The following is a 12,189-nucleotide window of genomic DNA, read 5'->3' as shown; positions in this document are numbered from 1 at the left end:
TGAAAGAGAAACAAAATTGCCATGGGAAATATGAACTTGGTATAAACTTGTCAAAAAGAATTCATCTATCCAAACAGAATTAAATTAGGATCCCCCATATATGTAGTCTCTCATAATAACAGCTGCAAAATATCACAGTCAGCTAATTTCAGGAAATGGCCTCCCTGCTCTTTGGTACTTATCTGAATTCTAGTCGTCTTTCAAAGCTTGTATCATTGCATTTTCCTCCTGAAGCCATTGGTTCTTACTCTGTTCCTTTCTCCATTTTGAGCTATTTTCTATATAGGATTGTACCACAGAAATAAACATGTAACACAAACTTATTTTACATTGTAAGGCAGATAATTTCATGGGTCATTCTCATCTCTTGCCCAAGAAGCTGAGCCTTTTGAATGCAGAAATGTCTCCTTCCTATATTTCCTCACTGCAACTAGCAATGAGCTAGGCACATGTATTATACTCAATAAATGCCCATCAACTAACTACTGGGTGAATATTAAATAATCATCTGATGTCATTGTGTGTTCCACTTGGAGCATGTTTCATTATTTGTTATTCTCTTAGAGTGTTTTATTTCCTTTTACTTTATGTTCTGATTTATATTTCTGAACCTCATATGCAAATGCTCTTTCCTTTCTTCTTGATCAATCCAAAAGCAACATTTCATTAAAATCCATCCTTAAATCCAGCTTCTTCCAGGAAGGCTCTGTGATACACCTGTGTGTAGTGCTTTCCCCTCCCACAGTCATGATTTCAATGATGCTAGCATGTTCTTAAACATCATTGCCTCACACTATTCTTCAGTGTTTTCTACCACAATTTTTTTTTTTTTGAGAAGAGTCTCGCTCTGTTGTCCAGGTTGGAGTGCAGTGGCGCAATCCTGGCTCACTGCAACATCTGCCCCCCAGGTTCAAGCGATTCTCCTGCCTCAGCCTCCAGAGTAGCCTGGATTGCAGGCACTTGCCACCACACCGGGCTAATTTTTGTATTTTTATTAGAGACAGGGTATCACCATGTTGTCAAAGCTGGTCTTGAACTCCTGACCTCATGTGATTTGCCTGCCTCAGCTTCCCAAAGTACTGGGATTACAGGCGTGAATCACCTATCACACATTTTATTTCTCCAATATAATATATCTCCAAGACATATATTATTACAGAAAATGTGTTTTTCGGGTTGAATTAAGTGTGTGCATATGGAGAAAAGCATAGACCATTTTAAACCACTTAAAATTATTAAAATTGAGATAACTAAATGTTTTGTTATGTTTGTCTTATCTTAAAGAGGTCTCTAAAAAGTACAATAGTCAAAAATATGTAATATTCATTTTTAAAGCAAAGGAAGAAAAAATAGAGTGTTTATAAATGTTAGTGGATATGAATTTTATTGGGATGTATTTTACACTTTTACCACCATCTGGCATAGAAATATCACTATTTGATAGTTTAGGATTTTCAATAAGAAATTTTGGATGATGTATGTGTGGGGGTGTATATGTAATTATCAGGTGCTTAATGGAGACTACTGAACTTTTAATTTGTTAAATTAAGATCTGATTATAAACAAACAGTTCTTTCAATTGCTTTATTGGTTTTAAAAATGAGTTCTCTTACTATCCGTATCAGTGATTTGTAGATTTATGAACTTCTCTCCATTGTAAGGTACTTGCTTTGTAAATAATATATGCTTTCATCAAAGCCATTGTAACTCTAAAAGAAGAGATTGTAAAATTACCTTTAAAAACTTGGAGAAGAAACAGAGAATTTTGAAGAAGATAATATTAAAAAGAATAAATGTTGAAAACAAATATATATTTCATAATTAACTGTACAAAATATGACTTGAAGGCTTCTTTGGGTTTGTTTATTTATTTATTTATTTATTTTCTTTTTCTTAGAGACAAGGTCTCACTCTGTCACCCAGGCTGGAGTACAGTGTCAAGATCATAGGTCACTGCAGGCTTGACCTCTTGGGCTCAAGTGATCTTCTCACTTCAGCCTCCTGAGAGGCTGGGACTCAGTGACTTGGAGAAGGGGTGTGGGGGAGAGAGAGAGAGAGAGAGGGAGAGAGAGGGAGAGAGAGAGAGAAACTGTGTTATAACAGGCATGCTCTTCGGTTGCCAGCCCAATCCCCTTTCCTTTGTAAGAGTCTCCTCTACCCTTCAGCATCAGCTCTCTTACGGCCTCCTTCAACTCTTTATCTCTTAGTTTCTCAATTTACAATTAATTTGATGAGAATAATAAATTATTTCCTGACCAGTAAAGCAACTGAATGAGGCAAACATCATTAGAGCTTAATTTAACAAATTAGTGTTCAACTGTGTTGACCCTAAGCAGCGAAGAGTCCTGGGCATAATAACATGCTGTGTGAATTCTGATGGTGTCTCTCTGTGACTCACAGTCATCACTGCTTCTTGTTGCTCTAGTTGAATCTGTTCTGTACTGGCACCCCTTCCAGTGCCTCCTAGGCCTGTGGTGCATTATGTTTTCCACAACAGTAAATTAAGTTGCAAAAGTCAATGACATTTCCACAAAGCTTTATGAATAATCAAAAGGGGGAGTATCACATCCGTGTCTCTTGATTCTATGCATGTTGTTTTCTGTGCCCCCAATCACGTCCCTTCTTGCTCCTTTGCTTCCTCCTGTTTCTCTGTTAAGACTTCCCTGAGACACCTTCTTTAGCAGAAAGTCTTTGCTGACCTCCCAGGCTAGTCTTGCTCTTCTGTCTCTCTGCCTCTGTGTCCTGTGCATCCATCATGGTACTCACTACCTCGGTAATTGCCTGTTTACTTGTCTATCTTTCAAAGCATTCTGTCACCCACATTGAGAGTTCTCTCTAAGTGTGTACTTAGAGATGCCTTTAACATCTGTGTCTCTGCTACAAAGCATCAGGGTGCCTGATAATATAACTTTGAATGAATGAATGAATGAATGAATGAATGAATGAATGAAAATTTGAAGGAAGGCATGAATGAATAGCCGTATTCATGAATAGCTATCTCCCTTTGTCTCACAGTCTAGGCTCCTTAGCCTGGTCACCAGATTTGCCCCCTTCCTTTTCATCTTCATCTCCTGTAACTTTTCTCAAGTTGCCTGGTTATTCAAGTAGTCCAGTCATCCAGGACTTACTCTTTCTCACTTAAGCCTTGTAGTCTTACACCACAAGTCTGTCCTGGTCATTCTAGTTAAAATGTTTTCTGTTTTGTATGCAGTGAAAATCGAGGTTAGGCTTAAATGTTGCTGCCTCTACGTTCCCTGAGCATTTTGATCATAACGCTAATTTGGCACAGATTACATTGCATCCTGGCTGGTGATCTATCTATGTTTCCTGTCACACTGAACCCTTTCTTTAATGACCAAGAGCCATTTGTACCTTCAAAGAGATTAAATAATTTGCTTAAGACCGTAAAACTGGCAAAAAAAAGGCATGCAGGCAAACCCAGGTATTTTGCCTCCAAATCCAGTACTCTAAAACTATTTCTTCTGAACATCTCTTTCTCTTCCACACTGGCTTAAGAATTTTCTTACTTTTACTAATATACAAATACACACATACATACGCATATATTTTTCTTTGTATCTTCTTTTCAAATACATGTCTCATAAAACTCTGGAAACAAAAAAAATGTAGTTGGTAAATGCAGAGACCCTTATTAGAGAAAATTCTGAATGGAAAACCAGGTACCAGCATATATTCCCAAAGTTATGCAAACTTCTGTAGTAGTATTTACCATGATTAGGCAGCTTCCTTTGCTATTATTTCCTACTCCTAAATAGTTTACGTTCCTATGAACAAGATAAAGACTAATGAAGGCTGAATAAATTGCTTTAATATTCCTACATTTGAAAAAAACCTTTTGAAAATTCCTATATGAAAACCAGTTTTGGAGGAGAAACTCTCTGTCAAGCTATAATGAAGCCCAACTGTAACTAGCCAATGTCGGATATATTTTCTAGGCTGTGTCTCCAGACCTCTTTCACATTTGCTGACAGCAGTTCAAATACTCAACAGAGTGCCCCGGGGGCAGGAGTAAGGGAAGGAGGAATTATTTTAAGTAGGCCAGCTCAGCTTGAAATAAGTGCAGTCTGATCATAGGTCTTGGAATTTGGGGCTTTCTGAACTGTAATCCTAGCTCAGACACTGATCCCTCCTGTGACCTAGGATAAATTACTCAACCTTTTTGCCTTGGTTTCCAGATCCCCTAAATAGGGATAATAATCCTGACCTCAGAAGGCTAGCATATGAATTAAATATCTGCAAGGCTTGATCTTAACGACAGGCAAATGAAACATCTCGTTCTTGCAGATATAATAACTCTTTCAACTCAATTTAACAAGAACTATTTCTGCTAAAGAAACAAAAGGTGGCTGATTCTGGTATCTCACCAGCCTGAAATTGTTGATGCAGCCTCAAAAGGAAATCACCCTCATAAATGAAAAAACTTGAGGCTGAAAACAAAACATTAACAAAATATTGATTTTACCCCAAACCACCATGCTTGGTTGGTTCTTTTGCTGTAACAAGACGCTTTTGAGTTTGGCCTTCCTGAGCATTGGGACAGTAGTTAGCTTTCCTGAGCACTGCTCTCCCAAGGTAAGACTTATCAGTATATTTCTGTTGTTTATTTCAATAGTTTGAAGATACATTTAGTTGGAGAAAGATTCAAACTATGATCACCAACAGTTCAAGGACAAGACTTTTTGACACCTGGAAGTTCTATCAAAAGTAATATTTTATACAAAAATTACCTAGGCATGGTTGTTGTGTGTGCATGTATTCCTAGCACTTTGAAAGGCCTAGGTGGGCAGATGACTTGAGCCCAGGAATTCGAGACCAGCCTGGGCAACATAATGAGACTGTGTCTCTAAAAAAAAAAAAAAAAAAAAAAATTAGCCAGGTATGGTGACATGCACCTATAATACCAGCTACTCAGGAGGCTGAAGTGGGAGGATATCTTAAGCCTGGGGAGGCCACAGTGAGCCATGATCGCACCATGGCACTCCAGCCTGGGTTGAAAGCAAGACTCTGTTTCAAAAAAAAAAAAAATATATATATATATATATAGAGAGAGAGAGAGAGAGAGAGAGCAAAGTAAGATTCTGTTATTTTAGCAATACAATTAAATATACATAGAATAAAGTTACTTTTAGAGTAAGTGAGGAAGGTGTTCTAGAACATCATATATAATTCCAAATTCATGCAGATTAAGATTAATATTTCTGAAGGAAAAAAATGTGAAAGGAAAAATGCATCCTTGAAAAGGTTGACTCCAAAACCAACAGAATATATCCTTACATTCCTGCTGCATTTTCTTTTCTTAGCATTATCTCTCTCTCATAAAACATAGAGTCAGCTGGGTGTGGTGGCATACGCCTGTAATCCTAGCACTTTGGGAGGCCAAGGTGGGCAGATTGCCTGAGTCAGGAATTTGAGACCAGCCTGGCAACATGGGCAACATGGTGAAATCCCGTCTCTACTAAAATACAAAAAAATTAGCTGGGCGTGGTGGTGTGCGCCTGTAGTCCCAGCTACTTGGGAGGCTGAGGCAGGAGAATTGCCTGAACCCAGGAGGCGGAGGTTCCAGTGAGCTGAGATCACGCCACTGCACTACAGCCAGGGCAACAAAAAAACCCCAATCTGTCCTAAATTAACAATAAAATAGAACATCGTCAGTATTTGTTTTTGAATTAGTATCTATTCTGTGTAACAAACTACCCCAGAACTTAGTGGCTTAAAACAAGAATATTTACTGTCTCACAGTATCTGTTGGTCAGGAATCTGGGCATGGCATAATTAGGTCCTCTGGCTCAGCGTCTTACACAGTCATGATGCAATCAAGGTGTTAAAGAAGTTGCAATCATCTCAAGCCTCAACTGGGGGTCAGCTTCCCTGCTCACTTGGAACTTGGTTGCTGGCAGGATATACTTCTTCATAGGCTGTTGGACCGAAGGCCTCAGTTCCTCGCCAGCTATTGGCCTGAGGCCTCTCTCAGCTCCTTGCCACATGGGTCTTTCCATAGGGCAGCTCATAACATAGCAACTCATCATATCAAAACACACAAGCAAAGAGTGCTGGAGAGAGAGAGAGAGGGGGAGAGAGAGAGAGAGAGAGAGATGGAATATGCCAACAAGGCTGAAGTCAGTCTTTTGTAACTTAATATCAGACGTGACATCCCATCCCTTTTGCCATAGTCTATTGATAGAAGTGAGTTGCTAGCTCCAGCTCACACTCAAGGGAAGGAGATTACACAAGGCTATAAATACCAGAAGGCAGAGGTGATCATTGGAGGCCATCTTAAAAGACTACCTACGGCTGACTTCCGCATACTGTGTACTACACCTAACTTCCTTTCCAACATTCCTGAGAGTCAAGAGTGTTTTTTTAGTATTAGCATAAGCTTTACTTCCCAGTAAATACTTGTATGACATTGCTATAAGATATTTAAAAACTCTTACAGATAACAGTATATGTTTTAGAAAAAAAAAAAAAAAAAACAGGACAATAGTTAAGTGCCGAGACCAGCTCAGTCGGGGAGACCCTAACCCAGCGGCACTAGAGGAATTAAAAACACACACACACAGAAATATAGAGGTGTGAAGTGGGAAATCAGGGGTCTCACAGCCTTCAGAACTGAGAGCCCCAAACAGAGATTTACCCCCTTATTTATTAACAGCAAGTCAGTCATTAGCATTGTTTCTATAGATATTAGATTAACTAAAAGTATCCCTTATGGAAAATGAAGGGATGGGCCAAATTAAAGGAATAGGTTGGGTTAGTTAACTGCAGCAGGAGCATGTCCTTAAGGCACAGATTGCTCATGATTAAGAATGCCTTTAAGCGGTTTTCTGCCCTGGGCGGGCCGGGTGTTCCTTGCCCTCATTCCGGTAAACCTTCCACCGTGGGTGTTATGGCGATCACGAACATGTCACAGTGCTGCAGAGATTTTGTTTATGGCCAGTTTTGGAGGGAGTTTTTGGCCAGATTTTGGGGGACTTGTTCCCAACAGTTAAGCAAATCATTCAGGGATGTGTCACTAACAGTCTAGGAGGTCTGGGTAAAGGATAAGGAAGCATTACCCTGTGATAAGAGCAACAACTTGTTTTATAATTCCTTCAGACCGATTCAATGGTTCTCACGTAATGCAATTCTTAAAAATTGGGGGAAGAAAGCTTAGATTTCTTTTAAAGCATTAGTTCATGCCCATAAAGTGAGATTTTTACTAATGTGCTATGTTACATTATTTCAAGTTTATGCAAAATATGACCACATTCTATGTCTCTGTGACTATGTAAATAGTGACTATGTGAATGCTTAAAAAAATAAGGCTTGTATTCCATATATGTCACTGTGTGAAATGTTTTTGAAATTTAATCCATTAGCTCATTTGGACCATGGTGTTAATTCAAAGTCATATGCTTGATATTCAGGTAAGTTTTCTAGTTTTGCAATAGAAAACATTGTTGCTAAAAGTCTTATCCTCCTCTAGGTTGGTTTTAAATACTTATATACACACACACATATATACACACACACAGACACATATGTATATATACCTAAACATGTACATATTTGTGTAACATGTATATTTTTGGGCATATAAAGGTTGTGGATAGATGGGGAGAATTTATCACCACCCTTATGAAAACAACTCAAGTTACATTACCTCCAAAAAGAGGGTCAACATCATGATTTATATATTCCTCCTCAACAGTCATCATTTGTTTGCACAGAAAGTGGTTATCTGAGAATACTCATTCTACTTTTATTCTGATATTTGTGAATATGAATTTGATTAGAAACGCTACTTTTAATATGTTTGCTAAGAGTCCTGTTACAGTTGTGACAGATACTTTTACTCGCCAGTGAATTCTTCTTTTGTAAAAACAATTTTTCATCACTCTAAAATGTTTTGTACTTGTTATTTCCAAATTTTATGGCTATGTAGATTGCTTCCAGTTTAGTGATCTGAGATAAGATGTATTACAAAAACGTATTTCCATTTCTGTGTCATCAAAGAGAAAATGGAGAAAGATACAAAGTTCATTTTTTTTCCTCCAAATTTTGTGTCTGTGATTGAGCTGCTGACTTTGTGGAGAAGGATTCCCCTCTCCACAAGGGTTTCAAAACATTGCTTGTGAATCCGAAAAGCAGAAGCTCACTCTGAGTCCAAAGTTTCAGCTGTTTGAACTCAGTGCAACTCATAGTGTATTGAGGAACAGTAACCAGAAAGAAAGAGAAATTAAGTTAACCATTTCTCTCTTCTTTTCACTTGTCAGACTACATCTGTTTAGCCTTGACCTCAAATTTCAAATGGGGTATTGACATATTAAAATGCCTGTGGTCAAAACTCGACAGGAAACAAAGTGTTGTAAAAGATAGCTGAAGAATCTGTAGATGTATTCGTTTGCTAGGGCTGCCATAACTAAGTTCCATCACGAACCGGCTCACTTAACAGACCTGTTTTGTCTCACAGTTCTGGAGGCTAGCTATCTGAAATCAAGATGCTGACAAGATTAGTTCCTTCCGAAGGCTGTGAGGGAGGGCCCTTTGTCTGTTCCAGGCCTGTCTCTTAGGCTTGTAGACGGTGTCTTCCTGCAATTTCGTATCACCTTCCCTCTATGCATGTTTCTGTGTCCAAATTCCCCCTTTTTATAAGGAAATTTGTGATGCAGGATTAAGTTCCACCTTTTAACCTTACTTGAGCTTGATTACCTCTGTAAACACCCTATCACCAAGTAAGGTCACATTCTAAGGTACTCGGGTGTGAAGTCTTCAACACACAAATGTTTAGGGGAAACAATTCAGTCCATAACATTGTCTTATTCCATTCAGTCTAACATAACAAAATATCACAGACTGGGCGCTTTATTCCTCACACCCCTGGAGTCTTAGAAGACCAAGACCAAAGTGCCACTAGATCTGGTGTCTGGCGAGGGTCCTCTTCATAGATGGCTGTCTTTTCACTGTGTCCTCACATGGCAGAAGAAACAAGAGACTTCTCTGGGGTCTCTTTTATAAAGGCACTAATTCCATTCATGTACAAATGTTTTAGAGGGTATATAATAACTATTTTCAAATTTCGGAAGACTGTGCTGAAAAAGAGGGATAAGATTTTTCTGGGCTGCTCTGAAAGACAAAACTAAAATGAATATATAAAACCAGGGAAGTAAAAATTGTCATTAAACATAAACAATACATTATTTGAGAACTCGTGTATTTCATAAGAAAGGCTTTGGATTTTGCAGTCATTGAGACAATGATACAAAATCACATCACCAATAATTGCTAGCGGATGAGGACTTACATTTTTGCCTTCTCTCAGTCTTAGCTATTCCCTCTTAGTAAAACAGGGGTAATGACACCTATTTCATATGATTGCTGTGAAAGCTATATGAGATTATGTATATTTGACATCTAGCACTGTGTTCAGCCCAGAGTACAACCTTAGAGAAGATGATTAATAATATTACTATTACTATTTTGAGTTTTCTAATTATTCTAAAGTAAAGAGACTATTTCGAAGAATTAAAATACTGGGTAGAGGGCCACTTTTCACGATATTACAGCAATTCTTATATTGTTTGGAGGTCAAATAAAGGATTTTTAAAAGTGACTTATACATTAATATTTTATGGTTCTAGGAGAAGCTGAAAGTAGATTGAGTAGCCTAGGTTTTATATCTTCCTCAAACCCCCACCCCCACTAGACAAAACAAGAGTTTCTATTGCTTACTTTGGTTGTATCATTCCTCAACTACTTAATTTCATAACTTGTAGCAATATTTCCCCTGTCATTGTTTGATTAATGTTTAAAAATGCCTGTACAAACACCAACATCAATTTTAATGTAATCTTCAATGTCAAATATTATCACAAAATGCAGCACTGAATATTCAACTGTTGCAGCTCCTTGAAACTGAATGAATGCTCCTAAATACAAGTCTGCTGTGGGTTTATTGGAATAAGTACAAATTAATCTCTTCCTCATAAAAGGAAATATAGAGGATCCATCATCCATTCATTCATTAATTCCTAAGTCATCAAGGAATTGTGTGTCCTGTTGTGTGTCCTGAGACTGCTAGGCTTTGGGAATACAAATGCTTAGCAGTCTCAGGGCACACAGCAGGGTATACATCAGGGAAAGTGCCATCTTGCAGGAGCTTTCAGTTTAGTGGAGAAAACATCCAGGTAGACATTGGTTTATGACAGTGTTACTGCAGGTGATACGGTTTGGCTGTGTCCCCACCCAAGTCTCATCTCAAATTGTAATCCCCATGTGTTGGAGGAAGGACCTGGTAGGAGGTGATTGGCTCATGAAGGCAGACTTCCCCCTTGCTGTTCTCATGTTAGTAAGTGAGTTCTCGTGAGATATGGTTGTTTGAAAGTGTGTGGCACTTCCCCCTTTGCTTTCTCTCTCTCTCTCCTGCCCTGCCGTGGTAAGACGGACTTACTTCCTCTTTGCCTTCTACCATGATTTTAAGTTTCCTGAGGTCTCTTAGTCATGCTTCCTGTTAAGCCTGTGGAACTGTGAGTTGATTAAGCCTCTTTTCTTCATAAATTACCCAGTCTCAGATAGTTCTTTATAGCAGTGTAAAAGTGTACTGGTATAGCAGTTACTAAAATGAGCACTTAGCCACAACTTTGATGGTCAGGAAGGGCTTGGCAGAAGAAGTGTTTCTAAGCTTAGACTATAATGGTTAGTAGGATTTCACAGGTAAAAAGGGGAGGAAAGAGTGCTCTGGAAAATATAAAAGTATACGTGAATGTTCAAGAAAAAATATGCATCAAAGAAGGAATTAACCCGGGGTGAGAAGGAACACGACGTGGTGGAAAAACTGCATGAGTCCAGAGTCAGAAGACCTTCTGTAGCCGTTAAGTAGCGATGCCCCTTTCCCATCCATGAATGCAGGATGCACTGTGTAACGCTCAGAATGCGAGGCAGCTTTAGTGTTCATATATTATTTAAGATCTCTTATGCAAATTTTTCAAATGATGACACTCTTATAATGAGATATGAAAAACAGATTGGGGATGACTAGATGTTGAGTTGCTAAAAACCAAATCTCTTTCTTTCTCATCTTTGCAATAATTCACAGTGCCTAGCATGGTGAATTTATGTAAAATTGAACCAAGATATGCTTCTCTAGGCAAAAGGAGTTTAACGTGGAGTCACTCCACAAGTACTGGTTTTTCCATTGGAGAACTGAATAAGAATGGACTCGTTCTGCTAAGAGGAAAGCTCAGTCTTCCTTGGTGCAAAATGAAGCTCTCTGTGAAGTGCTCTGCGGAGTACTCAAACCAGAAGCCAGATCACGGAGGCCTGACGGACTTGTAGCAGTGGCTCTTAAACTATTTTACCACAAAATAAACTTGGTGATTTGTTTAGAATACAAGTTTCCTTCTTTTAGCTTCCTACAATCTAATTGTGTTGCCCCAGGCAGAAGCACATGAGTCAGATATACACTCAAGTTTCATTGCCAGAACCAAGTTCTTGCCCCTCACGTTGTATCTTTCCTGTGTTTTCAACCTTTCGTCTCACTTTAAACCCTACCTCAATCCTTGCTTCAACCACGTGGAAGTGGCTCAAACATAGCAGTTTATTCATGCCTCTATGCCTCTGTTATCAGCCCTCCCTCTATCTTAAAATGCTTTTGCCCTTAAAATGCAGTGTTCTGTTCCCCAGGTAACTGCCCACACATATTTCAAGACTCATCTATTTTAAATTTCTTCTCTGCCTTTCTTGTTTAGACTTGACCACTCACTCCTTAGTGTCTTTACTTTAACCCTGACCTGTGATGTAATCTATAAAACATTTCTCCACTTATTTTTTACACATTTCTTTCTTCTCTATTACAGTGTTTGATACAATAAGCACTTAATAAATGTTTGCTAAATGGATAAATGCATGAATGTATGAATGAGATACATTCTAAAACAGTGCTTAAAGCATGGATTCTGCAGTTAGACTGCCTGGTTTCAAATCCTTTCTCTATCACTTACCAGATGTGTGAATTTAGGAAAGTTACTTTAAGCCTCTCAGTTTCTCAATTATAAATGAGAATGATAATTATAGTATCTGCCTCAGGTAGCTGTTAAGAGGTTTTAAATAAACTAATATTTGTAAAGCTATAAAGCACTTAAAAGAATGTCTGGAACATAGTGTTATCAGTGTTCATAAAATAAATGAATA

At 38.4% G+C, this 12,189-nt stretch overlaps 1 long non-coding RNA gene across 1 annotated transcript in view; it reads right to left on the bottom strand.

Moving 5' to 3' along the window:
• Positions 1–4,981, bottom strand: part of LOC126954627 (uncharacterized) — a 36,260-nt gene extending 31,279 nt beyond the window's left edge. The window contains exon 1 of the long non-coding RNA XR_007725665.1: positions 1,735–4,981. This is a non-coding gene — a long non-coding RNA (uncharacterized LOC126954627). The remainder of the gene's footprint in view (positions 1–1,734) is intronic.
• Between the last annotated feature and the right edge of the window lie 7,208 nt (positions 4,982–12,189).

Source organism: Macaca thibetana, chromosome 5 (genome assembly GCF_024542745.1).
Source record: "Macaca thibetana thibetana isolate TM-01 chromosome 5, ASM2454274v1, whole genome shotgun sequence".
Classification (NCBI taxonomy): Eukaryota; Metazoa; Chordata; class Mammalia; order Primates; family Cercopithecidae; genus Macaca; species Macaca thibetana.
Note: the sequence above shows the minus strand (reverse complement) of the source record. Positions and strands in the feature narration are given on the sequence as shown.